This window comes from Camellia sinensis, chromosome 7, assembly GCF_055761805.1.
Source record: "Camellia sinensis isolate YWXY chromosome 7, ASM5576180v1, whole genome shotgun sequence".
In the NCBI taxonomy this organism is placed as follows: Eukaryota; Viridiplantae; Streptophyta; class Magnoliopsida; order Ericales; family Theaceae; genus Camellia; species Camellia sinensis.
The window spans coordinates 151,988,120-152,014,672 of NC_138967.1; the positions used below are offsets into that span (position 1 = coordinate 151,988,120).

Here is a 26,553-nt window from a genome sequence, read left to right on the forward strand (position 1 = left end):
ATCGAGTGTTTGGAATAAAGCACCCACGTCTTATAGGCGTTCAAAAATGGGGTATCTACAGACAGTCAATCAAAGTAGGATAGTTTTGTGCTTGAATCATGTTGCATTCCTAATAATATACAATTTTGGTCAAGTGGAAGACTTATTTGCTAGATCTAAACATGAAACTATTGTTGAGAATTATCTTTATATCCACCTCTCTCTAACAACTTAAGCTTTTAGAGAAAATGTACCTTGGCACTGAAGTTTAAGGTCAATTGATTTATTAGTTGAGTGCATTTTATTGTTGAAGACATTTAACATCAAACTATTTTACTGGGGAGCTTCCGGGAACACTTGCTGAGCTAATCACTTTGACGGAATTATAAGTTTCTTTTCCTTTTATGGGTGATTTTAATATTGTTAAAATTATTTACCCTTTTTCATTTTTAGTGACTTATCAATTAATTAGTTTGAATAATGCAGTCGGGTCAGTGGGAACCAATTTACTTGAAAGATACCCAATTTCATCCGAAAATGGACAAATCTCAAGCAATTGTGAGAGCTTGACTTGTTTTGTTATACTCAATTATTGTTTAACTTTATAATTATACTTTTTAGCATTTATATTTCAATTTCTGTTGTGCAGAGATATTCAGGCTAGTGGTTTAGATGGCCCAATTCCTCAAGAGATTGCTTATTTGACAAAAATGACTGACTTGTCAGTATAACCTTCTAATTCCATGGCTTTTAACTATTTCACAATAGTGTATGATTAATTTTTTTCTTTTCTTGTAGGAGAATTAGTGATTTAAATGGAATGGAAGCAACTTTTCCACATCTTAATAATATGACAAACATGAGTAGATTGTAAGTTGAGTTGATTGCTTCTGTAGTACTATCTTTTAAAGAATATAGGAATGTGTTACTTGCTGACTTGAAGTGGCATGTATTTAATTGTGTCACAGGATAATGAGGAGTTGCAATATTACTGGATCCTTACCTAACTATCTTGCAAATTTGACAAAGTTGACGACATTGTTAGTAGATTTGTATCTCTTTCCCCTTGTTTAGTTGCATTTAAATTGATAGCTTTCTACTTAATGGTTTTCCTATAGTGATGTGACAAATCAATTTAACCATTAAATATTTCTGAAGTACATCACAAAGTGTTGATAGATGGTGTACATCGCTCTCCATTTGTGGACAATGCTCTTAAAAATTACTAGGCAAAACAATGGAAGCAACTGATATGCTGTGATCATTTGAACATGACTATAAACACTTCTTAGTTGGAAGAGTTAGGGTGTGTTTGGTAACGTTTACGTTTTTAGTTTATATTTACAAAAATTTTATAAACTGATTTTTGTTTATTTTTTATTTATTTTTAGAAAAACATAAACTACAAACGCGTTTGGTAATTGACAAAATGTTTAAAAAAATTTAAAATATAAAAAAGAGTGAGAAATGGCAAGTGGCGGCAGAAGACGGTGGTGGAAAGTGGTGACGGTGGGTGGTGGGTAGTTGGTGGTGTTGGGTGGTGGCGGGTGGGTGGGTGGGTGGTAGCGAGTGGGTGGCGGCGGTGGCGGTTGGTAGTGGCAGGTGGGTGGCAGATGGTAGGTGGTGGTGGGTGGTGGCGGGTGGGTGGTGGTGGCGGGTAGGTGGAGGGTGGTGGTGGTGGTTGGTGGGTGGATGACGGTGGCGGGTGGTAGCGAGTGGGTGGTGGTGGTGGTGGTGGCGGCGGCGGCGGTGGCGGGTAGTAGGTGGTGGTGGCAGGTGGGTGGTAAGTGGTGGTGGCAGGTGGTGGTGGTGGTGGTGGTGGGGAGTGGGTGGGTGGTGGTGGTGGTAGTGGTAGTGGTAGCGGGTGGTGGTTGCAGGTGGGTGGCAGAAGGCAGGTGATGGCAGCAGATGGGTGGCGGATGGCGGGAGATGGCGGGTAGGTGGTGGTGGTGGTGGTGGGTGGGTGGGTAACGATGGCAGGTGGTAAGTGGTAGCGAGTGGGTGGTGGTGGTGGGTGGTGGGTAGTGGTGGCAGGTGGCTGGTGGTGGTGGGTGGCTAGTGGTGGCAGGTAGTGGATGGTGGTGGCAAGTGGGTGGTGAGTGGTGGTGACAAGTAGGTGGCGAGTGGTGGTGGCGGGCGGTGAATGGTAGTGGCAGGTGGTGGGTGGTGGCCGGTGGATGGTAGATGGGTGGCGAGGGATGGGTGATGGTGGCAGGTAGGTGGTAAGTGGTAGTGGCAGGTGGGGGTGGTGGTGGTGGTGGTGGTGGTGGTGGTGGTGGTGGGGGGGTGGGGGGTGGGTGGTGGGTGGTGGTGGCGGAAGACGGTGGTGGAAAATGGTGGCAGGTGGTGACTAGTGTTGGGTGGTAAAAAAAAAAAACTGAAAACTCAAAATGGAAACACATTTTTTGTGTTTTCATTTTTTGGCTAAATTTATAAACTGAGGCCACTGATTTATAAATCAAAAATTTTACCAAACAAGTTTTTATTTGAGTTTTTTAAATTTTTGTAAATATAAACAGAAAACTGAAAACGTAAGGTGCTGTTTGGTAACACTTACGTTTTCAGTTTTCTGTTTATATTTACAAAAATTTTAAAAACTCAAATAAAAACTTGTTTGGTAAAATTTTTGATTTATAAATCAGTGGTCTCAGTTTATAAAATTGGCTAAAAAATGAAAACACAAAAAATGTGTTTCCATTTTGAGTTTTCAGTTTTTTTTTTTTTTTTACCACCCAACACTAGCCACCACCCGCTACCATTTTCCACCACCGTCTTCCGCCACCATTTTCCACCACCACCCACCTCCCACCACCACCTGCTACCACCACTCACCACCCATCACCCGCCACCACCACCCACCTGCCACCCACTCGCCACCACCACCCACCCCTTGCCACTACTACTACCACCACCACCCACCTGTCATCCACCACCCACCACCCATCTGTCATCTACCACCCACCACCCGCCACTACTATCCACCGCCCGCCGCCGCCACCACCCGCCGCCGCCACCACCCGCCACCTACTTGCCATCACCACTCACCACTTACCTGCCACCACCAGCCACCCACCACCACCAGCCACCTGTCACCCACTCACCCGCCACCACCACCACTCATCACCACCATCACCCACCCGCCACCTACTTACCACCACTACTCGCCACCACCCACTCGCTACCACCTACCACCCGCCACCGTCACCCACCCTCCCATCCACCACCATCACCACCACCCGCCGCCTACCCGCCACCACCTGCCATCCGCCACCCACTTGCCACCACCACCCACCACCCGCTGCCGCTGCCGCTGCCGCTGCCACCACCACTACTCACTTGCTACCACCCACCACCCGCCACCGTCACCCACCCAACCACCATCACCACCCACCATCCACCTGCCACCACCCACCACCACCTGCCACCCGCTACCCACATGCCACCACCACTCGCCACCACCACCACTACCACCACCCACTCGCCACCGTCACCCACTTACCCACTACCACCACCTGCCACCTACCCGCCACCACCACCTACCTGCCACCACCCGTCATCCACTACCCACCTGCCACCACCACCCGCCACCGCCACCGCCGCCACCACCACCACCACCCACTCGCTACCACCCCACCACCCGCTACCGTCACCCACCCACCTGCCACCATCACCCACCACCAGTTACCCACCATCCACCGTCACCACTTTCCACCACCGTCTTTTGCCGTCACTTGCCACCACTTGCTATTTTTCACTCTTTTTTATATTTTTTAAATTTTTTAAATATTTTGTCAATTACCAAACGCGTTTGTAGTTTATGTTTTTTTTAAAAATAAACAAAAATCAATTTATAAAATTTTTGTAAATATAAACTGAAAACGTAAACGTTACCAAACACACCCTAAGTGTTACCAAACGGCACCTTAGAATTTAAGTCATTTTGAAAGCTTCTTCCTCAAGGTTTTAAAATACAGCCGCAATCGTTATGTAACGTCGTTACGTAACGGTTGTAATGGTTACCACCACCCGTTACGACAGCTATAGCAGTGTGGCATGAATTCACATGTGTAACAACCATTTTGATGCTATGTAACAGCCGTAGCGGTACCATAACGGTCTGTTAGACACTGTTACACCCTTTTACAATATTCTGAATAGCTTCCTTTTTTAAAATAATAAAAAAAAAACTTACAAAAAAAGAACAAATACTCAAGTGATTCAAACCCAAAGAAAAAATCTTATATGATTTACTTTTTCTTTATAATTATTTTTTTAATTTATGGCACAATTTTTATTTTATAATCCTTTCATTTAATGATTGTGAATATTTTTTTATTCAGTTAGTTCAGGTATTGGTAAAAAATAATTTGTAAACATTTAAAATCAATTATTCTTAAAATCATTAACTATTGAAATAAAATGTAAAAAACTCCTTCTACAGTGATTTGAAAATATGAAATATATTGGATTATGCTTAAAAATTAACAAAAATTAATCAAAATTTGTTTTAAACCCCAATAAATGTGATTCTGGAAAGAAAAAAAAAAAGTGTATCTGTAAGTTTTCTTGAAATTGTGTGAAAAATAAAAAAAAATCACGGTTTCGGTTACCGCAATTGTTACGCTATGGCCTTTACACCCCGCAAACCGCTACAGTGACCCCAATATTCTCGCTTTTCAAAACCTTGTTCTTACTTATTATTTCTCTTGCAGAGACCTCAGCTTCAACAAACTCAATGGAGAAATACCAAGCAACTTTGTCAATCTATCAACTGTAGAGTTCGTGTATGGATACTGATATTTTGTACAATTTTTTAAAGTTTTAGTTGCTACTTTTCACTTGCTGATTGGTACTATTTAAGCTGGATCACTAGCAACATAATTTATCCCAATGAGATATTGAAGTAGAGAACCAATGGCCCAAAGAACCCTTAGAAACTAGCAAATTAGATTAATCAAGTGCTAAACCTTTGAAGATAGTTATCTCAAATAAGATAAATAAAAGCTAAGCTAAATGGCTCTATGGGCCAAAATTAGGATTCCATTTTATGACGTCAAGTCGGGATTTAAATTTTAATGAGATAATATTTGAGTTTGAGGGTGCACGCATTAAGTTTTCTCTTTTTGAAATGCTTGAATTAGTGTCATTGCTATATATTTGTGTAAGATTGTTGGTTGTGTTCAAAATAAAAAAAACAAGACTAATTCAGTGATATTGGTGTTGTTAGTTTTCTAACTGGGAACTTCTTAACTGGACCTGTGCCTGATTCGATGCTGAAACATGGAAAAAACATGTAAGTTACCTTCTAAAACCACAATTTTGTAACCAAGTTATCTTCTAAAACCATAGTTTTATTACGTAATATTTATTTTTTCTCATCCTGTCCTCAAAAAATAAATTATAATTGCAGTCTTATAATTCATCAAAAGAAACATCGCCTGACACTACTAGATCATTTCAAAACAAAAGGATTGGATCTTATCCCCTATCCAATATCCGTAGCTGTGTCGGCTCGTGTTGACATGGGTACTTCAGAAAAACTGAAGAGTCCATGTAACATAGATCATCATCTAAAATGAATGACGTATAATTCCTATAATGTGTGATATTCAAGTATAGGATAAATTATGATGTGAAATTTGCATGCAGTGATCTTTCATATAACAACTTTAGTCCTGGGCCTCCAGATTGTCAAAAGAATAATGTGTAAGATAACTCAATTTATCATTGTAATATTTTAAAAATCTCTAGTATAACCAACTGAACTCTTCACCTTATGATTTTTTAACAGGAACTTGTTTGCAAGCTCTTCAAATGGTAATCCATCACAAGTTTCCAAACCTCTGTAAGATTCTTGATCATAGTATTTTTGCTGCTTTCTTAATCTGTTTGACTATTGCTTCAGTTTCACTCTTTGTTAAATCACTCAAATTATCATATGATATGATGTTGACTAGTTCATGATCTCACAATGTTTTTGCCAGTGGAATTGTGTCCTGCTTGCAAAGCTTTCGATGCCCACAAAGTAAGATAAATATTGTTGTTTCCTTTACATTTGGTGTAATAGCTCTGAGTAATTTATACTGCTATGAACTATAAATAAAATTTGTTGGAGTGTGCATACATAAACAAGACATCCACCTGACTTCACATGAATATAGGGAAACAACAAAATCCTAAAAAGTAGATGTTGTACACGGTGAACACACAAATACTATATATAATACATATAATATATTTTTACATCTATATGTATTATGTATCACAAGTACAAAATCTCACTCTTAAAACCTCCTCCCTAGGCCTCCTTTTGGGCCGGCCGGCCGCCGCCTTTGGCTATGGCGGTCGGCTGGCCTAGCTCTTTCCGGCTGTTGTTCGTTAGTTTTTCTCCTCCAATAAACTTGATTCCCCCATTTTACCCACCTCGGTTTGTTTTGAGTGCTGCGGTTGGTTTTTTTTCTATTTTCTGGTCGTTCAGGATCTTCATTCGTGCGCTCTTTGGTGAAGTAGGAGCTTGAGGGGTGAACTCTGGTTCAGATTGGTGGTCAAGTTTTGATGCTTTGTTTGGGCGGAAACAAGGGCGTCGTAGTAGGTCCAGATCTGTCCGGTTTTCGTTCGTGCGCTCCTCTTTGTGTGAGAGTTTGAGGGGTGATCTTATTCCAAATGTTTGGAGGAGTCCCAGCGTTGGTCGGAGTGTGGATTTGCAATGGGTGTGCGTTAGCAGTGTTGGCTTTTGGAGTTGCAGTGGGTGTTTGTTATGTCTACGGCATAGGCGTGGGTGTGAAGAAGGGAAGAGAAGTTGCAGCAGAGAAGTTGCAGAAGGGAAGTTGTAGCAGGGTTGTTGGAGCTGAAATGTCAAGTTCAGCAAGGAAGATGTAGCAGCATAGGCGTTGGAGCTTTCTTGGGTGGTTGGTCGATGTTTCATACCGGTGTCGGCCCTTGGAGCTGTGGGCTATGGAGCTTTCCGGTGGTGTGGCCTCGGGAGTGTAGCAGCATAGGTGTTGTGTAGCCTTGGGAGTGCAGCAGACTAGGTGTTCAGGTGAGTGGTTGGCCTTGGGAAGACATCAACATTGGCAGTGTAGGCGTGGGAGTGCAGCATAGGCGTGGGCAGTTGGTCTTGGCACAGGCATGGGCAGCATAGGCATGGGAGTGCAGGTGCATTGGGCGTGCAGTTAGTGTTTAAAATTTTTGGGTTACCAACTTGGGTGTTAGAATAGGTTTTTTTAGCAGTTTGGGTGTTTTGGTGGGTTGATGTTGTGGGGAATCATGTATTTTATTTTTTGTTAAGTCCTTCTTAACGTTTTTTGTTTAAAAAAAAAAAATCGTGAGGCCAAGGGGTTGGTTGTATGGTTGCGAGTTGCAGTAGTAGGGGTACTTTGTACTGTCCGAATCTCTCTCAGTGCATTTCATCTTCCTGTACCTTTAATTTCATGTTGATTAATGAAATTTTTCTTTGCTGATAAAAAAAAAGAGTACAAAATCTCACAAATGCTACTAAATTTTCAACCTACAGTGCATATTGTGGAAGATAAAGTTCCCAAATTATCTTATTGACAAAGTTACCAATATATCTTATTTATATTTTTCTCTAGACAATTTATAATCTTGAGATATACAAAAATAATCTTTGTGTCATGCTTAACTTGTGGTGGCCATGTGAACATCATATTCTCTCTCTCTCTCTCTCTCTCTCTCTCTCTCTCTCTCTCTCTCTCTCTCTATACTTATATATATATATATAATTTTTGAAGGAAAGGTTAGACGCATTAAGGGGTAAGATTCCCATTTCCAATGAGTCGCTAGATATTGTTCTAGCTGTGATGTGTTTGTGTTATGTAGGTCATGTGTTGCTATCCCGAGTAGTTTCTCCAATGCATCAACCAAGTGTCCAAATTAAGAAATTTATTTCTAAATTGAAGCTATATCCTCGGAGCTGTTTCTTGGAGTATTCGAGAAGTGTAGTTGTCTAACATGGAGAAGAAAACAAAGATTGTATATGAAAAATCTAGAAATTCCCTAGATATTGATTTGTGATTTTGTATCAATTTTAACTAGTAAATAACAATCCCGATCAAACAATCAAGACAAATCGACATAACGATTTTAACGTGGAAAAATCACAATTGGAGCACCTCCAATTTTGATAAAAAAAAAAAACCACGGGCAAAAGCCACAAAATAATCCACTAAAAATACAAAATGAATTACACAAGTGTACTCTTAATTACGTAGCGAATCCACGCCCGAACTGAACCGACCTCTATATGCCTCTTCCACTACGGTCTTCACCTCAGAATTGTTTTTCCCAACGTTAAATTCACAATGTCGATGTCGAATCCACAACAATGAGCCACTCCAGAATCTACCAAAGCTTTAGGCTCAAATTTCATGGATTCCACCGTAGAACAACCCTCTCTTTTGTATTGAATAAATAAAACAAACAAACCATTTTATAATCATGACCTTCTAAGGAAATTATTGCAGGGACAGCGTGAGCTTAAGAATTTCAACATTGAGAAAGCAGCAGGTGGGGTTAATAAGGAAACCATACAAACGTTTACTGCAGTTGTGACTAATAGTACATTAGAGATCCGCTTGTATTGGGCGGACCAAGGGACAACTGGTATCCCTAGGAGAGGAGTGTATGGTCCTCTTATTTCGACTATTTCTGTGTTCAACCCTGGTAAGTTGTCCTCCTTCGAACTCCATGTTTCTGGTGTCAATGATTGGGAGTTGAGACACCAAATATATTCAAAGTTTTTTGTGTTACACTTTTATTGTTGTTACGAAAATCGATATAGACAAGGTTTTGAAAAGCAGTTGTGGTCGCCGTAACGGTTGTGGTGATGCGGTAGCTATTGCGGTAACCGGAACCGTGATTTTTTTTTTTCGCAAAATTTAAAGAAAACTTACTGATTTGCATATATATATTTTTTTCAAAATCACATTTGTTGGGATTTAAAATAAATTTTGATCAATTTTTGTTAATTTTTAAGTATGATCCAATATATTTCATATTTTCAAATCACTATAAAAGGAGCTTTTTACATTTTATTTCAATAATTAATGATTTTAAGAATAGTTGATTTTAAATGTTTACAAATTATTTTTTACCAATACTTGAACTAACTGAATAAAAAATATTCACAATTATTAAATGAAAGGATTACAAAATAAAATTTGTGTCATAAATTAAAAAAAATTATAAAGAAAAAAAAATTATATAAGATTTTTTTCTTTGGGTTTAGATCACTTGAGTATTTGTTCTTTTTTTGTAAGCTTTTATTTTATTTTTATTTTTTTGAAAAAGGAAGCTATTTAAAATATTGTAAAAGGACGTAACGATATCTAATGGACTGTTACGACTGTAACGGTACCGCTACAACCGTTACGTAACACCTAAACGACCGTTACACATGTAAATTTCCATTACACAATTATAGCGGCCATAACGGGTGACGGTAACCACCACAACCGTTACGTAACAACGTCACATAATGGTTGCGCCCACTTTTTAAAACCTTGGATATAGATGTTGCAAGACCTATTTCTATGTCTGTTATCATTTTCTTTTCAAATGTTTGAGACATCAAAAATATACCTAAATTCACAGTAAAAATTGTTTGCTTTTTGTGATTACTCTTTTCCTTTCATAAGGAATTACAACATTCATAGTTATGTTATTTCTGGAATATTAGTCTTTAGAAATAGTTAAGCAAATCATAGTACAACTCTTTTTTTATTATTATTTTTATTTCATGGTCTCTTGTGATACACTGTCAATTGAACAAATTACTATTATATTTTGGTAAGGCAAAATTGATTAGAAAAGTTGCATGAAAATGATGTCATGTAGGAACCAGCTTTTTTAATTTACAAAGTTGGTAACCTCATTATTGTTTTTCATTTATGTCACCTTACACTGAACCATAAAATTTAAATTAGGTATTCAATTGGGCACAATTTCAAAGGTTTTAAGCGGTTTCATTAGCAAACAATTGTTTTATTTTGATGAGAGGGTCCACCTTGTTTTCATGTCCATTAAAATAGTTAAAAAATACAGTTTAGTGTTAAATAGAATGCAAGCTACAATGGCTTTGCATGTCTTTTGTAAAACAAATTTTACTGGGACTATTAATAATAATGATCAATTCATTTATTTGAAGTGTTACAAATTATCAATTTATTCATTTCTTGTCAATTAATTGACTTCAAATCTTATGCAGATTATGTATCAAAAAATAAAAACAATATTTCTGTGGGTGCTCTGGTTGGGATCGTGGCTATTGTAGTTTTTGTTATCATCTTGCTTCTAGGTATTCTTTGGTGGAGAGGTTGCCTACTACGTAAAGAAACAATGGAACATGGTATTTACAAACCTTAACATTGTAAAAAAATTCAACTCTCTTACAATACCCATTTTCATATTATTATGAGCGCTATGAAATATTATATTCATGTCATAATGTGCCTCAATTTCTTCAAAAATATTTTATTGTTCAAAATTTTGTTTAGATATCAAACTATTTACATACAATACAAGGCATGGCTTCATTTAGTCTCTCTACTGGGATGTGAAGTGCAAATATTCACTTTGTGGATCAGGTGTTTAAATCCTTCTTATCTAACTAGGTTTCTTCCACAGATCTGAAGGGTCTTGACCTGCAGACTGGTTCATTTACCTTACGGCAACTTAAAGCTGCCACAAACAATTTTGATGTCGCTAATAAGATTGGAGAAGGTGGTTTTGGATCTGTATACAAGGTACTTTGGACATGGATTACTTAAACTACCATAATAATGCATGTCGTTCCATAAAAAAATCCTTCTAATGTACATTTTATCTTAAATTCTAGGGACTTCTGTCAGATGGGACTATAATTGCTGTAAAATAGCTTTCTTCCAAATCAAAGCAAGGAAATCGTGAGTTTGTGAATGAAATAGGAATGATTTCTGCTCTACAACACCCTTATCTTGTAAAGTTGTACGGATGTTGTGTTGAAGGAAATCAATTGTTGCTAGTATATGAGTACATGGAAAATAATAGCCTTGCTCGTGCCTTGTTTGGTAAACTTCACAGCTTTACACAACTGCTTTGCATATTAGAGCATCTATGCACACACATATTTAACCATGTATAATTTAACTGACTAGTACTTCTACATGGATTATTTATTTCGTGATTTGAATGCCTAGAGGAGTGCCAGTTGAAATTGGATTGGGCGACAAGGTACAAGATCTGCATTGGTATTGCTAGAGGTTTGGCTTACCTCCATGAAGAATCAAGACTTAAGATTGTTCACAGAGACATCAAGGCCACTAATGTGTTGCTTGATAATAATCTCAACCCTAAGATTTCTGACTTTGGTTTGGCCAAACTTGGTGAAGAGAATGATACCCACATAAGCACTAGAATAGCTGGAACCTAGTGAGTGCCCATGCTTTACATTCACATTCATTATCATTGCTTTTATAGTTTTCGTTGTTTCATTTTTTTTCTTTACCATGGGCAACCTTATGGAAATATAGCTGAGCTATCATGTTTTTAACTAAATTAGAATAAATATGACAACATTTCATTCATATAGAAAATATGATATGGTCATTGTGAATATGCAGTGGATATATGGCCCCTGAATATGCAATACGTGGTTACTTGACTGACAAAGCAGACGTTTATAGTTTTGGAATTGTTGCATTTGAAATTGTCAGTGGGAGACATAACACTAGTTGCAGGCGAAAGGAAGACTCATTTTATCTTCTTGACTGGGTATGTTGAACACCTTTCTTTCTTGCTCTTCTTGTTACTCCTACATCTCATTTTCATCTATCAAATCAAGCTTTATTCTAGGACAAAAAAGTAAAAGACAAAAAAATCAAAATGCTACAAATTGTGACTCTATAACATGAGATAGATTTTTTTGTGACATAACATATAATAATTGTCAAAACTAGAGGAGCATAATTTATGGCATACATTTCTAATTGATGCAACAAAACACTGAAAATCTTAAACAAGTTGGCATATGAACCCAAAAAAAATTATAATATACTAATATAGATCTATGAAGTTCTCAATTTCCCTTGAAGCAAACAAATCTTGTTCAAATCAAAATTCATGGATATAGATACTTGAATTCAATGGTAGCAATGTGTTTCTTTCACTGTAGGCGCTTGAGTTAAAAGAGAAAGGGAAATTGATGGAGCTAGTGGATCCGAAGTTGGGACCAGATTTCATCGAAAAAGAGGTCATTGTGATGATTAATGTAGCTCTTCTGTGCACAAATGTTACACCAACAGTTAGACCTACTATGTCTTCAGTTGTGAACATGCTCGAAGGCAAAACTGTCATCAAGGAGTTGGTTTCAAATTCGACTGTTTTTAGTCACAAGATAACGCTCAAGGGAATGATGGCCAATCTACAACATAGCTATGAAACATACACGCATGATAGCTTAACTGAAATGCCGTTGATAGCTTCTTCTAGTTCTGCTGCTGATCTCTACCCACTCCATTTGAATTCTGATTATTGGGCAAACAGAGAATAAAGTAATGGTACAAATAGTCTTGCTTGGTTTTCATGACACTATTGCCCTTGCAATATAACAGTGTGCATTTTCTTTCTTTTTTCCTTTTGGAATATCTTAACAACAGATGAATGCTTAGTACATCTGTAGAATTGTTCAAATATTTGTGTTGCAAAATGCATTTATATATATATATATATAGATTTAAAACCATCTGTTTGTAGTGTATTGGAAAATACTATGTTTTATGCAGTTTTGGCCTTTTAGAAGTGTAGACACCCATTTTTTACCGACCTTAAGACTTAGACATCATCATTTGTGCACTTGATGATTGTGCTTGTTTTGAGCGCCCGAAGTTCTCGGCAGAACACCTTGTCTTTGAGCCTCTAAACCCTTTTTGTTTTGTGCTTGTTTTTGGGCCAAACCTTGGTGCCTTTTGCCTGGAAGGAGGAGGGGCCTTGTCGGCCACTTTTCCTCTTTGTCAACCACTTGAAGTGGTTGGTCGGCTAGGTGAGGTGGCCGGTTGGCCACCTAAAGTGGCCGAGGGCCATTTTTCTCCTTTTTTAGATATTTTTTTAGCCAGTTGTTATTCACTGACACCATCTCCATACACGTGTATAGAGGGATGAATGCAAGCCTTTGGCTTGATTTTCTATATAAGGGGAGGTCTGTCCCCCATTTTGGGAGGTTAGACAATTTTGAGCAAAAAATTTCTCCCTCTTTCTCTAGAATTCTCTCTCTCCTCTTGTTTTGTGCTTGATAGTTAGAATTTTCTACGCTGTTGCACTAAGACCCTTAACCAAACATCCTCATCTTGGAGCTGAGGTTCTTTGAGGCTTAGTTTGAGCTCCTAAGGGTGGTTTAAGCTCAAAATTGTTACTGATTTTGTGTTGTGCTTCAAGAGGTAAAGGACTTGCCTTGTAAGCTTTGTTTTAGTTGCTTGCTCTGCCATCTTTTTACACTATTTTGAGCCTAGTTTTTAACTACAAAAAACTCTTATTTTTGGGCCTTAACATGATGGTTTGAGGTCATTTTGTGTAAAGAGGTTGTCCACCCTTCTTGTTGTTTGTTTGTGTGAGCTTTTGTGCCATCTTTTAGTATATTAAAATCAAACTTTTTTGGGCCTTTAAACCACTGAAATTTAGAGTTATTTCAGTGGTAAAAAGTATGTTTTGAAGTCCAAAAATGGAGGGGTTAGCCTCCCCTCCTTGTGTCTCTCTTGCATGCCTAGTTAGCATTACATGGTAGCTTGATTTTGTAGCTTGTGTTAGTTTAGTTCAAGCATGTTTTAGGCTCTGTTTTTTCATGTTTCAACTCTATTTTGGGTTGGTTGGAGCATTTGTTGCTTGCTTTTTGTACTTGTAGTGCAATTGTGCTTACTAGTCTAGCATGCCTAATGGTTTAGCCTAGTTTTGTAGCTTGTGTTAGCTTAACTTCATGTTGTTTTAGCTACTATTTTGGCCTACTTTAACTCTATTTTGGTCTGGTTAAGTTCTTCGAGGCTTGTGTTGCATGGCTATAGTGTAATGGTCTTCACTAGGTCATTGTGTTAAGGCTTTAAGCATGTTATGCTTGAATTGTTTGCATGTTGTAGTGTCGTTTTACATATGATTTCAGTGTATATACCTCTATCACACTCTCACTTGTTTCACTCTTTCAATGCTTTTGAGAGTTGTGTTTTGAGTCTTGTTTGCAAGCTAACATGTGAGCATTTTTTGTAGCCTTTTGTGCCTCAATCTCAGCACGTTTTAGCCACTGTTTTCGCATGTTTTAACTCTGTCCAGAGCTAGTTTGGTCAGTTGAGCTTTGTATTGCATGCCTATGGTGTTGTGATCTTCACTAGCTTAATGCTTTAGGCTCTTAGCATGGCTTGCATGTGTTGCTTGCATGATTTTGTATCATTTTGCATGCCATTTCAGCACTGAAATATCTGCCACCTCCCTCATTTTTTCACTTTTCCATTTTCTTTGAGGTTAGTTAGCCTTAAGGTTGTGTTTAAGCTTGAGATTGAGACTTGTGCTTAATGGTTTTAATCCTCTTTTGAGGGTTTCTACTAACCAACGGCATGATCTCTCATGTCTTAAGTCATCCTTTGGTTGACCCCTCTCTTATTAGAAGACATTCACCTTGGACTTAGCCGGTCAAAGAATGATTCGGTAATGTAAAATGAGTAAATAAAACATGACAAGTAAAACTTAAGCAAGTTAAGCATGTTGTGTTGCATTGCATGCGTTTGGATCGGACGTTAATCCAAACACAAGAAAAATGGGACGTTTCATACTCAAAATAATGAAATGTGTCATTTTTCTTGGTCAGCGTCACCCATGATCATGCATGATAGGATGGTGGTTGTTTTGGTCTTATTTGTGCTTTCATTGTGCTTGTACTAGCTTGGTTCCCCAGCCATCATGCACTAAAAATGCTTGGTTGATGGCTTGAGAGCCAAGAGCTACACTCTTTTGAGCTTAAGAAATGATAAGGAGTGTAGCAGTACACATATTCCTTGAAAATGCATTGTTTTGCCTCTATTGCTCTCTGTTGCAGTAAAAGCAGAAGTCTAGAAATTGGGGTGACCGATCGACCACTTGAAATAGCAGACCGGCCAGTTAAGGTGGCCTACAGCCACTTTTTGTGGCCGACCAGCCACTAGTGAATTTTTGTGCAAGTGTGTTCCTGCGTTGGAGCAGAGGCAATCTGGAAGTTGGTGCAATTTTCAGAGATCAAATGAGTGCAAATAAAGGCATCCGATGGCAAGGCAAGGGCATTTTCAGGTGGAGCAACCAAGCATGCATGCATCCCTCGTCCCTCGAGGCCGTTTAAATCGCTTTACTAGTTAGTTAGCGTAACTAATTATTCAAGTGCTGTAATTAATTAGCTTAATTCATTTTGTAATATTTTAATTAGCTTAGCATAGCTAGTTATTCAACTGTGTTGCAATAATTAATTAGCTAGAATAGTTAATTAGTTTCGTTTTGTAATAATTAGCTTAGCTTAGTGTAGGGTCATGTTTCGATCGTTAGTTTATCTGCTTTCGATCGTTAGTTTAGGGTCATGTTTCGATTGGCATACCTTATGCTTGCATGTTTGCATCATTCATTTGTCTTGCATGCACCGAGGCTCGGCGCATCATTCAAACTGCATTGTCAATTCAATACTTCTTTGAATACGTATTTTAAAGCATGTTATCAAATTGTATCATTTGCCATGATTAGTAGCCAAGCCTATCTTATTGCATTATCGCATGTGTTGCATTAGGCATCTTGTATAGTTAGGATCATGCATTCTTTCTAACTAGCTTTTGTTTTGTCTTGGAGTATGTAGACACCCCATTTTTGACCGACCTTAAGACTTAGACGTCATCGATTGAGCGCTCGATGATTGTGCATGTTACGCCCGTTCTGAGGTTACGGAGTCTCGGCTGAGAGCCTTGCCTCCGGACTTCGGGACTCTTTTGTGCTTTGCCTCGATTTGCAAACCAGGTTCTATTTTCTCTTCCCGAAAGGAGGGAAAGGTCTCGTAGATCATCTCTCAGTGGCCGTAGGCTACTTTTCGTGGTCATAGACCACTGTTCCCGTTTGGAGACCAGTTTTCGGTTTTCGGAGCTATCAGTCGTGCGCATCAGTTCGGAACCGCTTAACTTTCTCCGTTTGCTCCAGTTTTTGGCACATACGTTGTTTCCTCTCTCTAGAGGGACACTGTGGCCCGGGAGACCACCTTCGTGGTCGCACGCCACTTTCGATGCCTAACCGTCAGTTTTTGGGGCCTCCGGCCGCGCGTTTTGACCCCCGAACCCTCGTTTTGCATCCGTCTTGGTTCATTTTTGGCATGGACCTTATTTTCATTGTTTAGAAGGTGGTACAAGGTGGGAGACCACCTTTTCTCCTTGGAGACCACTTTTTTCCCACCGGCCAGTTTCCTTGACAGGTAACTGGTCTCCCTCATTTTTGGGCCACAATTGTCGGTCTCCCACCACACCATTAGCTTGCATTCAGTTGGGAGACCACCAAATGGGTTGGCCGACCACCTGACCCTTTTGAACTGGCTGGCCGACTACCTAAGGTGGCTGGTCGACCACCTGAACCTTTTGAACTGGTCGGCCAACCAGGGAATGTGGTCGGCCGACCACTTGAACTGGTCGGCCTGCCTCCCTCAGTCTTGTCTATATGAGTTGTTGCCAGCTGTGCCAGCTGGAAGGCACAAAAGGGATCCTCCATACACGTGTATGAAGAATCTTCAAGCTTGTTTTTAGCTTCTTTGAGAAGCTTTGGACCCTATTGGCTATAAAGGAAGGCCTTCTCTTCCTTGTAGGAGGTTCAGATTTTTGGTGAAGGCATATACATACACCTCTCTCTTTATCTCTATTTTCAAGCTCAAAAAGTGCCTTGTTCTTGCACCTTTGCACACTACCTCTTAGCCTAACATCTCCAACACCAACCTAAGCTTCTTGGAGGGTCTTGAGAGGTCCTAAGGAGCTTCATTTTTGGTCCATAAGCTGCTGGAGTTCTTGGCTACAAGGGTAACACTTCTTTCCCTCTTTTAAGCATTGTTTTCTTCATCTTTTAGCTATATTTCCAAGCATTTTTGAGCTTTGGTGTAAACTAAAAAAAGTCTTATTTTGGGGCCCTTAACATGTTTGTTTAAGATCATTTTTTTGTTGGGGGTCATCTACCCCCTTGCATGCTTCATTTCACCTTGTTTTGAGCCATGCCTTAGAGCATTTGTGTTGGCCATTATTTGGCCTTTTAGCCACTTAAAACTAGTGGATTTTCAATGGCTAGCATGTTATTTTGAGTGCCAAAATCAGAGAGGGGTGACCCTCTCACCCCTTGTCTTGTTTACTAGCATATTTGGCCTAACAAAGGAGCCCTTATTTGCATGTTTCCAAGCCATGTTTCAGGAAATTTTTAGTGGACTTTAGGACCTACATAGGCTCTGTCTAGAGCCCATTTTTCCATTTTGGGTGTCCATCTTGCATGTGTAGAACAACCCTCTTTATAGCCTATCAAAGGAGCCTATCATTCTTGCATGCATAGACCATGTTTCAGTGGGTTTTTGGGCTTTATTTGGCATGTCATACCTCTAAATTTTTCTGTTTTAGTGACCTCTTAAATGCTTTATATACTTGTAGTGTAAACCCTCTTCACTAGCTTGTATTGCATGTTATTTTGGTCTTTGATTCTAGCAGTTTTTGGCCATGCCTTAAACTGATTTTGTGCATGTTTTGGATTGCCTTAGCTCTCTTTTTATGCCTCATGATCGAAGGATGCTTGCTATGCATGGTTGTAGTTCAATACCCTTGCCTAGCTTTGAGTTTTGGAGCCTATTGCATGTTTATTTTGAAGTGTTTCTATGTTTTGGGGCCATTGTGCATCATATTTCAGAGCTTACATGTATGCCATATTCCCATGTTTTCCACTCCTTAAATGCGTTTGAGAGTCGTGCTTGTATGCCTCGTTTTTGGACCATTGTATAAGCTTCATTTTCGTGCCTTTCGAGCCATCATTTTAGACCATTTTCCCATTGTCTTAGACCTACCTAGGGTCTATTTGGGGTTGGTTTTTCCATTTGTGCATTGCTTTATGTACCTCTAGTGTAATGCATTTCACGAGTTTCGGTATTCGGGCCATCTAGCATGCATTGTGTGACATGTTTGCATGATTCGGGACCATCTTGCATGTCATTTCAGAGCTGAAAAATATGTGTTTGTATGTGATATTTCATCCCTTGCCATGCTTTGATAGAGTTTCATTTGGTGCCTTAGGTTTGGTCCCTTGCATTTGTGCATTTTTGCATGTGTTTTGTTGCCTAATTTCATCATGTTTGGCCGCTGATTTGAGTGTGGCTGAGGCCCATTTATTTTAGTTTAAGTCCATCTTACATTGTGTATGCCATGTCCATGTTGTCGCATACTTGATCGTCGCATTGTGTATGCCTTGATTATGCCTTTGTGTATGTCCATCGCCATATGTGCATTGTGTATGCCATATAGCATCATGTGCATTGAGTATGCCATTCGTAGTTCATAGCATTGCGTATGCCAGTTGCACCTTTGCATGTCATTCCTTGCATGTTTGCATGTCTTAGTTGCATTTCGTTTAGGATCGCATGCTAGTTGTCGCATTGTGTTTGCATGCCAGGCCATGCTAGTTGTTGCATAGTGTTTGGAGTAGGATTTAGTCCAAACATGGGAAACGAGGGACGTTTCGTACTCAAAGTGACGAAACGTGCTTCGATTCCCGATCGCCGACACTCTTGATTACCCATGATGGAGTTTAGGCCTTATTGTGTTCATTTGTGCATCCATTCGACATTGAGTCATGCAATTCGACTCCTCGGCCATCATGCATCGAGATGCGTGATTGGTGGCACGAGGATCAAGAACTACATTCCCTTGAGCTTGTGCAATGATGGGAGAGTGGTCGTGCACACATCTGTTGAAAATACCTTGCTATGCCTCTCTCTTGCTTTGTGTTGCAGAAAACCAAGAACAGGAGGCAGAAACTGGTCGGCAGGTGGTCTTCAAGGCCAAAGGCTGGTCGGCAGCCTTCCCACAGCTTCCCAGGGTGGAGTTTCAGCCTCCTGGAGCTTTGTGCAAGTTTCTGAGTTCAATTGCAAACAAAGGTGAGTCGGGGCATCGTGATGGATTTCTCGGCAAGGTGACTCGAGCATGCATGCATCCATTGTCATCCAAAATAGAGCCGAGGCAGCCCATTTTCATTTAGTTTACATGATAGTTTAGTTAATCTGTTAATTAGCTAGTATTGTGTAATAATTAGTTAATTTGATTCTGCATTATTTATTTGGACCCTCCGAGGAGGGCAATGTTGTAATAAGTGTGCGTGTGTGTGATGTATGTCTTCCAACCCCACGTCTTTCTCCCTTTTATTTACCAGCTTATGATGGTTAGTTTTAGGGCACGTTTAAATTAGCATCCTTATGCTTGTATATTTGCATCCATTCATCTGTTTTGCATGCACCGGGCTCGGCTCATCATGCTAACTGCATTGTATTTCAATTCCAAGTTGAATACATGTTATCTGTTGCATTTCATATGCCATGTTTAGAATAGCCGAGCCTATCTTAGTTGCATTTTGCATGTGTTGCATTAGCCATCTTAACATGAACTAGGATCATGCATTGATTATTAACTAGTTTCTGTTTTGGCTTGGAGTACTCGGTAAGTATTTATGCTTTAGCATCCTTGCATGCATGTGAGTGACTGCCATGATAGCATGCTTGCCATGAGGATATGTGCTTATGTGATATAACTTCCTGAATGTCTATGGGTGAAGGTTGGGTTGCTTGAGTTGGAATAATTCGTCGAAACCCGTGTTTTAGCCTACTTGCGAGTAGCAAACTTCTATCCATTTTCAAAAACAAACGGATATGCGATGCTTTGTTCCAACTTAGGCAATCTAGTCTATACTTGTTTTGTTGTGCGCATCACATAGTAATTCTAGGGTAAATAATCGGAATAAGAGCACATGTGTTTTCAAAAACTCGATATCATTGTTAGTAGAGGCCGATCTTTGATCGGGCGAGCGGGGGTGCTCACGAAGTGACCTTCCCCAATCGTACCCAAGTTCCCGAGCCGAGGCAACTTTGGTGATGATGGGCACGTGGCCTTAGGCACGAGTCAGGGTTTCCTAAATTCTTTAAAATAAAATATTTAGGTGGCGACTCTATATCTGGCAAAGCAGTCCATGTTTGGCACTTCTTTCTAAAAATCAGTTTTTCAAAAATGATTTGTCGGATTTGGACTCTTTGATGATTCATCGGTCTTGCATTGCACTCTGCGAGATTAGATACAGGACCGTGACATTGAGTCCTGAACTGTAGTAAGCCCAAATGAACAAAACGGGATTCCCTCCCGAGACGTTCAGGGGCGTCTACAAAGTACACGGTACGTTTTACGCTTTAGCATACTTGCATGAGTGTAAGTGCTGCCATGATAGCATGCTTGCCATGAGGCTATGTGTTTATTTTCTAAGCTGCATGAATGCTTGTGGATGGAGGCTCGTTGTTTGAATTGGAATGATTCAACGAATGAATGTTTTAAGCCCACTTTGCGAAGTGGCAAATCACGTTTTAAGCCCACTTGAGGTGGCAAATCTGCGTTTTAGCCCACTTGAGGGTGGCAACTTCAAACCATTTTCGAAAACAAACATGAATTGAATTTGTTCCAATTCTTGCGACATAGTCTATACTTGCTTGTGTGCGTCACATAGTAAAGTTAGCTAATAACCGGATAAGAACACATGAGGCTTATAAAACAACATATCATGCTTAGTAGAGGCTGATCTTTTGATCAGGCGAGCGGGGGTGCTCATTTTAGGACCTTCCCCTCTCGTATCAAAGTTCTCGAGCCGAGGCAACTTCAGTAATGACGGACATGTGGCCTTTGGCACAAGTCAGGGTTTTCTAAATTTTTCAAAAATAAAATATTTATGTAGCAACTTTGCAATCTGGCAAAGCAGTCCAATTTTGGCATATTTGATTCAAAATCAATTTTCCAAAAAGATTTGTCGGATTGGACTCTTTGGTGTCTATCAATTTCACGTTGCACTTTGTGAGATTAGATTCAAAACCGTGACAGGAGTCCGAACTGTAGGACCAATTCGAGCTCTCTGAAAGGGGGCGCAGAAAAGTTGAGTCTATAGTTTCTGGCGACTCTGTTGGGGATTTATAGAACTTGACTCAAACTCATGATATGTTGCTTTATTTATACTTATGTGTTTCTTTGCATTGCATTTGCATCGGTGCACTTAAGTCACAGTGTTTGTCATCTGCTATTCTTGAGCAGTTTGACGGAGGGAACACAAACCTTGGATCTGGACTACCGCCATACCGTTTGATCCTCCTTTCACTTCTCGGTGTTAGGAACGAGAGGTGTATTAGGTGGTCTTGCTGAGGCACCCTTTTTGACCAATTGACCTAGTTGCATATCAGAAGCTATAGAGACTATTCCAAACTAGGACAAGTTGCTCACCCAAATGCAGGATTGTTTGAAACCATTTGCTTGCATAGCGAATCCCTAGTTCCTGACAAAACTAGGACAGGGAAACCCTACCCCACCATAGGGGTGTTTTGGCTCTCACTTGCTTCATATATGCTTTTAGAGTGTGACTCTGCAGGAATGTATGTATCAGTTGCAAGTCTGGGTATCAGTTTGAGGGTTTCAGTTTTGAGGCAGAAATTTGGGGTAGGAATCAGTGTTTGAGTACAGATTGTCTAGCTTATGATTTTAACTATGTGTTGTCCTTATCTAAGTCTTGATTTATGCTTGTTCTTCAACCTTCGTGAAAGATTTGGGGTGAATCTTGGGTATAAAAGAGAGAGAGAGAGAGAGAGAGAGAGAGAGAGAGAGAGAGAAATCAAGAGTTTGGAGTATTAGGGTTTCGTGTATAGTGGATTGGAAGAGAAGAAATGAAGAAAGAATAAAGTTTTTGGACCAAAAAGTCATTTTATAATGCCTAATATCAACCAGGTCGCTCAAGCGAAGAAAACTAGGCTCAAGCATAGAAAAAGAGCTCCCAGAATCTCTGAAATTCACGCAGACCGCTCAATCGCAATTTCCTGCTATAGCAGACTTGCTTCCAACACAGATACTCGAAATTCAAACGGGCATAACTCCCTAGTCCGGACTCCGTTTTAGGTCATTCTTGTGTCCAAATAGAAGCCCTGGAAATAATATTTCCAATGATTCTAGCCTTACATCCAAATTCAAAGTGTGGAAAAAGAAAAGCGTAAAAGAGTGATGATTGTTCATAGGACAATTATCTGAATCAAGGTTTTTGGTTCAATCTTACTTCCCAAACATGATACCACCTCAACCAATATTCCAAAATGAATCTAAAAGGCTCCAAGTATAATAATAGAGGTGTTCAAAGCAATCCCATTAATCCAAGAAGTATGAAGTGTCACAATCTTCCCACCTTAGGAAATTTCGCCCCTGAAATTAGACAGTTCAAGAATCAAAGTTTTGAACAACGAAAATAGAACGAATATTGGAATTAACACTTACTCTAACTAATCATGAATAGTCTCTACTCAATCACAAGTTTCTAGAAGGGTCTCCCAACGCAACTAATTTCATGAGTTGGATAAGAAACAATTCTTAATTGATTTACAATCGCCACACCAAAATCTAATTCAAAATCTAAAGGAAACTTTCATCTTTTAGTCCCACACTGATATTCTGATAGCACCCAAATGTTATGGCAATAATTCCAAAGTGGTGAACCTCATTTTCAACCCATTCACAAGAATTACCTCTATGAGCCACAAGAACCCATTGATCCAACGAAACAAAAGTCAAACAAAAGATCTCACTAACATATCCAACCATGCTCACGTCTCAACCTGACTCCACCTCAAGGAAAATAACCTCCGGTTGTCTAATAACCTAGAACCTTAGAAAAATAAGCTTCCACTTCATATTCACACCCCAAGAAACAACTAGCGGTTTCTTAGCAACCAAATTTCTAAACAATTACCTCACATTACTACACAAGTCCTCCATCCTTTTTTCATGAGAAGAAAAGATTCTACTAAAAATTTCATCCACCAATCATGACCTTCAACAAAACGCAACTCAACGAAACCAAGCACCACAAACTTTGTTCTTGTAACACAACTAGTATTCCATGCCTTCACACTACTCACTTGTGATTTTAAAGTACTTAAGAACCAAAAAGAACATCTGAAAATATATTTTCTAACTTTTGAATTTTAAAAGAGATCATTCTTGGTAGAAGACTTTATATGAAAATGTTTTAGACATATACAAATGATTTGTAAAAGTAGTGGGTTTTATGAAAAGATATGTTTATTTATTTACTTTGAAATTGTTAAAAATCATACACGTCATAAGACTCAATATAACTCGTTCATAATTATTTCTCATTTACCAACTATTCTATCAATAACGTTACATTCCCAATTTCAATGAAAATAAGGTCACGCTCAACGGGAGAACTCCGTTCTTATCTCTTTTCTCAAACATTTTCCAACCGGTGACTCTCAAACTTCACCCCACCAATGATCCTATCACTATAGTGATGCCACAATCCCTTTATAGTTATTCAAGCAATAACCACACATAACAACACGAACAGACTAAACATCACAAGTTTGGTAAGTCGCATCCCATTCACGACTACTACGATAATCCACCAACTACTCATTATTTATCTTATGTTTGCATCATAATTTTCACAATTAACCCCATTTTGGGGGATCCGACACAATCAACTAAAAACAATTACCAAGCAATTTACACGACTTGTTGCTTCCCTAAGTGACACACACTCACCAAACAATTAATTCCCATTCACTCACCTCATTTCTAGACTTAAGACAAGTTCTGAGGTGACTCTTAGTCGACCTCCCTTAATGCCACAACAATCACTAACACCACGTAAGGAAAAAAAAAAACCATCAACCTATTCTTGCACAACACACCACGCTCCTTAAAGTCAATGCCACAATATTATCTCCAAAGCTGAAACACGACCCTACACCACACCCATATTATGATGCCCCACGAGATCAAATCTGAATTCAATACCTTCTATAACGCAAACTTAATGACAAATTGTCATACCATTAGTAAATTGATCTCCGATTACAATAAAATCTCTCCTAATGAACTTCAAGATACCTCTCTCACCAAAATAGTACTATGCTTCTATTACAAAATTCTAACAAAATCACATTTTCAGTACTTCAATCCAATCACTACTTAAGCTGCTTAAATCACAAGACATAACACAAACTACCATCTTAAACCTCAAGACATCCAGTTAAACCAACAAATGTCCATAGTTATACTTACTTTGAAATATCATCCAAAGTCTCTAATCAGTTCATCAGTACTCAAATTCTAAAGATACTACCATAGGTTATAATGTCACTTATTCACTCGAAGAGATTCTCTTTATCAACAACGATCACTCCAAAACAATCTCCAACCACAAAACAAAGGTACTTCACACCAAATTGATTTTCTTGACGAAAATCAATTGAAATAACTAAATAACTTCATATAAGATGATACCATCACAAAACATCATGTAATAAAATTGAAATAAGAAGTCACCCTCTATTAGACAATACTAAATATCCTCTAATTAAGAAAACCACTTACCACCCAAGATCAAATACACCCAAATTAAGCCCAATAATAATATTAGGTCAACCTACCAACAACATAAATTCTCACCATCCTTATAACAAAACAAAGTATCAATATAATGGTTTCACAACTCTTACTCCAAAGACACAAAACAATTTTATCACTAAAGAACAATGGATACTGTTATGAAAGTAAAGAGAGAAGAGAAAAGAGAAACTCTATATTGAATTGAATAATGAAATACAAGAAGCTTGTATATATAGGCTGAGAAGAAACCTAGATAAGTATAGAAAAGGAGACAGAGAAACATTAGAGATAAGTATAGAAAAATAGATGAGATACATCTACAATACAAATAGATAAGTATAAAATAATAATATATATCAAACACCCCACCCCTCTTCAAGCTCAAGGTGGTAAGTCAAATATCAACTTGAGCGTAGAGAGGAGATCAGGGAAGCGTCCTGGAAGATGAGCTTTGGTGAAAAGGTCGGCGGTCTGATCAACAGAGGTAACAAAGAGAAAACGAACATGGCCACTAGTAACATGTTATCGTATGAAGTGGCAATCAATCTTAATATGCTTGGTGTGATCATGGAAGACATCGCCATGTTCAATCTAAATAGCACTCACATTGTCACAATAAAGATTGGTGGCAACAGAATGAGAAACACCCATGTTAGAAAGAAGCCAACGAAGCCATACAAGCTCTTGAGTAGTGTCAGGAAGAGCATGATACTCAGCCTCGATACTAGAATGAGCAACAAGGGTTTGTTTCTTGCTACGCCAGGAAATGAGAGAGTTGCCCAAGAAGAAGCAGAACCCAGTAGTGGAACAATGGTCAGTAGGATCCCCTGCCCAATCGACATCAGAAAATGCATGCAACTGTAGATAAGAGTGAGGGGAGTAGTGAAGACCATGAAACAGAGTTCCTTTGAGATAGCGCAAAATGCGAACCAACGCATCATAATGTGGAGAGGGGGGAGGAGCCGTAAACTGACACACCATGTGAACAGCATAAGCAATAGTTAGATGAGTAATCGTGAAATAGACAAGACTGCCAACTAGCTGACGATATAAACTGGCATCAGATAATAAGGGGCCATCAAGGGGTGTAAGGCAAGTCTAAGGATCAACTAGAGTAGTGGTAGTCTTGCAATCGGTAAGGCTAGCACGAGCCAAGAGATCAGAAGTATACTTGGCCTGGGTAAGAAAATAATCAGAGGAATCTTAGGACATTTCCAAGCCAAGGAAGTACCTAAGTGAACCCAAATCTTTCATCTCAAACTGGCAATTGAGAAACTGTTTGAGGCTATAAATACCCACTATGTCATCTCCAGTGATAATCATATCACCCACATAGAGAAGAATGAGAATAATAGCACACTCCATCTTATATATAAACAAGGCAGAATCATAGGCACTGGAAGAAAAACCAAAGTCACGAATGGTAGAGCTGTACTTGGTAAACCAGGCACACAGAGCTTGTTTCAAACCATACAAAGCACGACGGAGTTTGCAAACTTTGTTTGATGGAACAAAAGAACCAAGAGGTGGTTGCATATAAACTTACTCAGTGAGATCACCATTGAGAAATGCATTCTTGGCATCCATCTGATAAAGACTCTAGTGGCGAGCAGCAGCAATGGCAAGTAAGCTGCAAATTGAAGTAAGACAAGCAAAAGGAGCAAATGTTTCCTCATAGTCAATCCTGTATTCTTGAGTAAATCCCCGGGCGACAAGGTGAGCTTTGTAACACTCAATGGAACCATCAAAATGAGTTTTAATCTTGTAAACCTATTTGCAACTAACAGTACACTTCCCAAGAGAAAGATCAACCACATCCTAGGTATGAGTTCGATTTTTCCAAAATAGAACACACCAGCAAATTCAGGAGGCTGAAAATAGTCAA

At 39.2% G+C, this 26,553-nt stretch overlaps 1 pseudogene; it reads left to right on the forward strand.

Annotated features, from left to right (window-relative positions):
• Positions 1-14,944, forward strand: part of LOC145796217 (putative leucine-rich repeat receptor-like serine/threonine-protein kinase At3g14840) — a 55,119-nt pseudogene extending 40,175 nt beyond the window's left edge.
• The last annotated feature ends 11,609 nt before the right edge of the window (positions 14,945-26,553 follow it).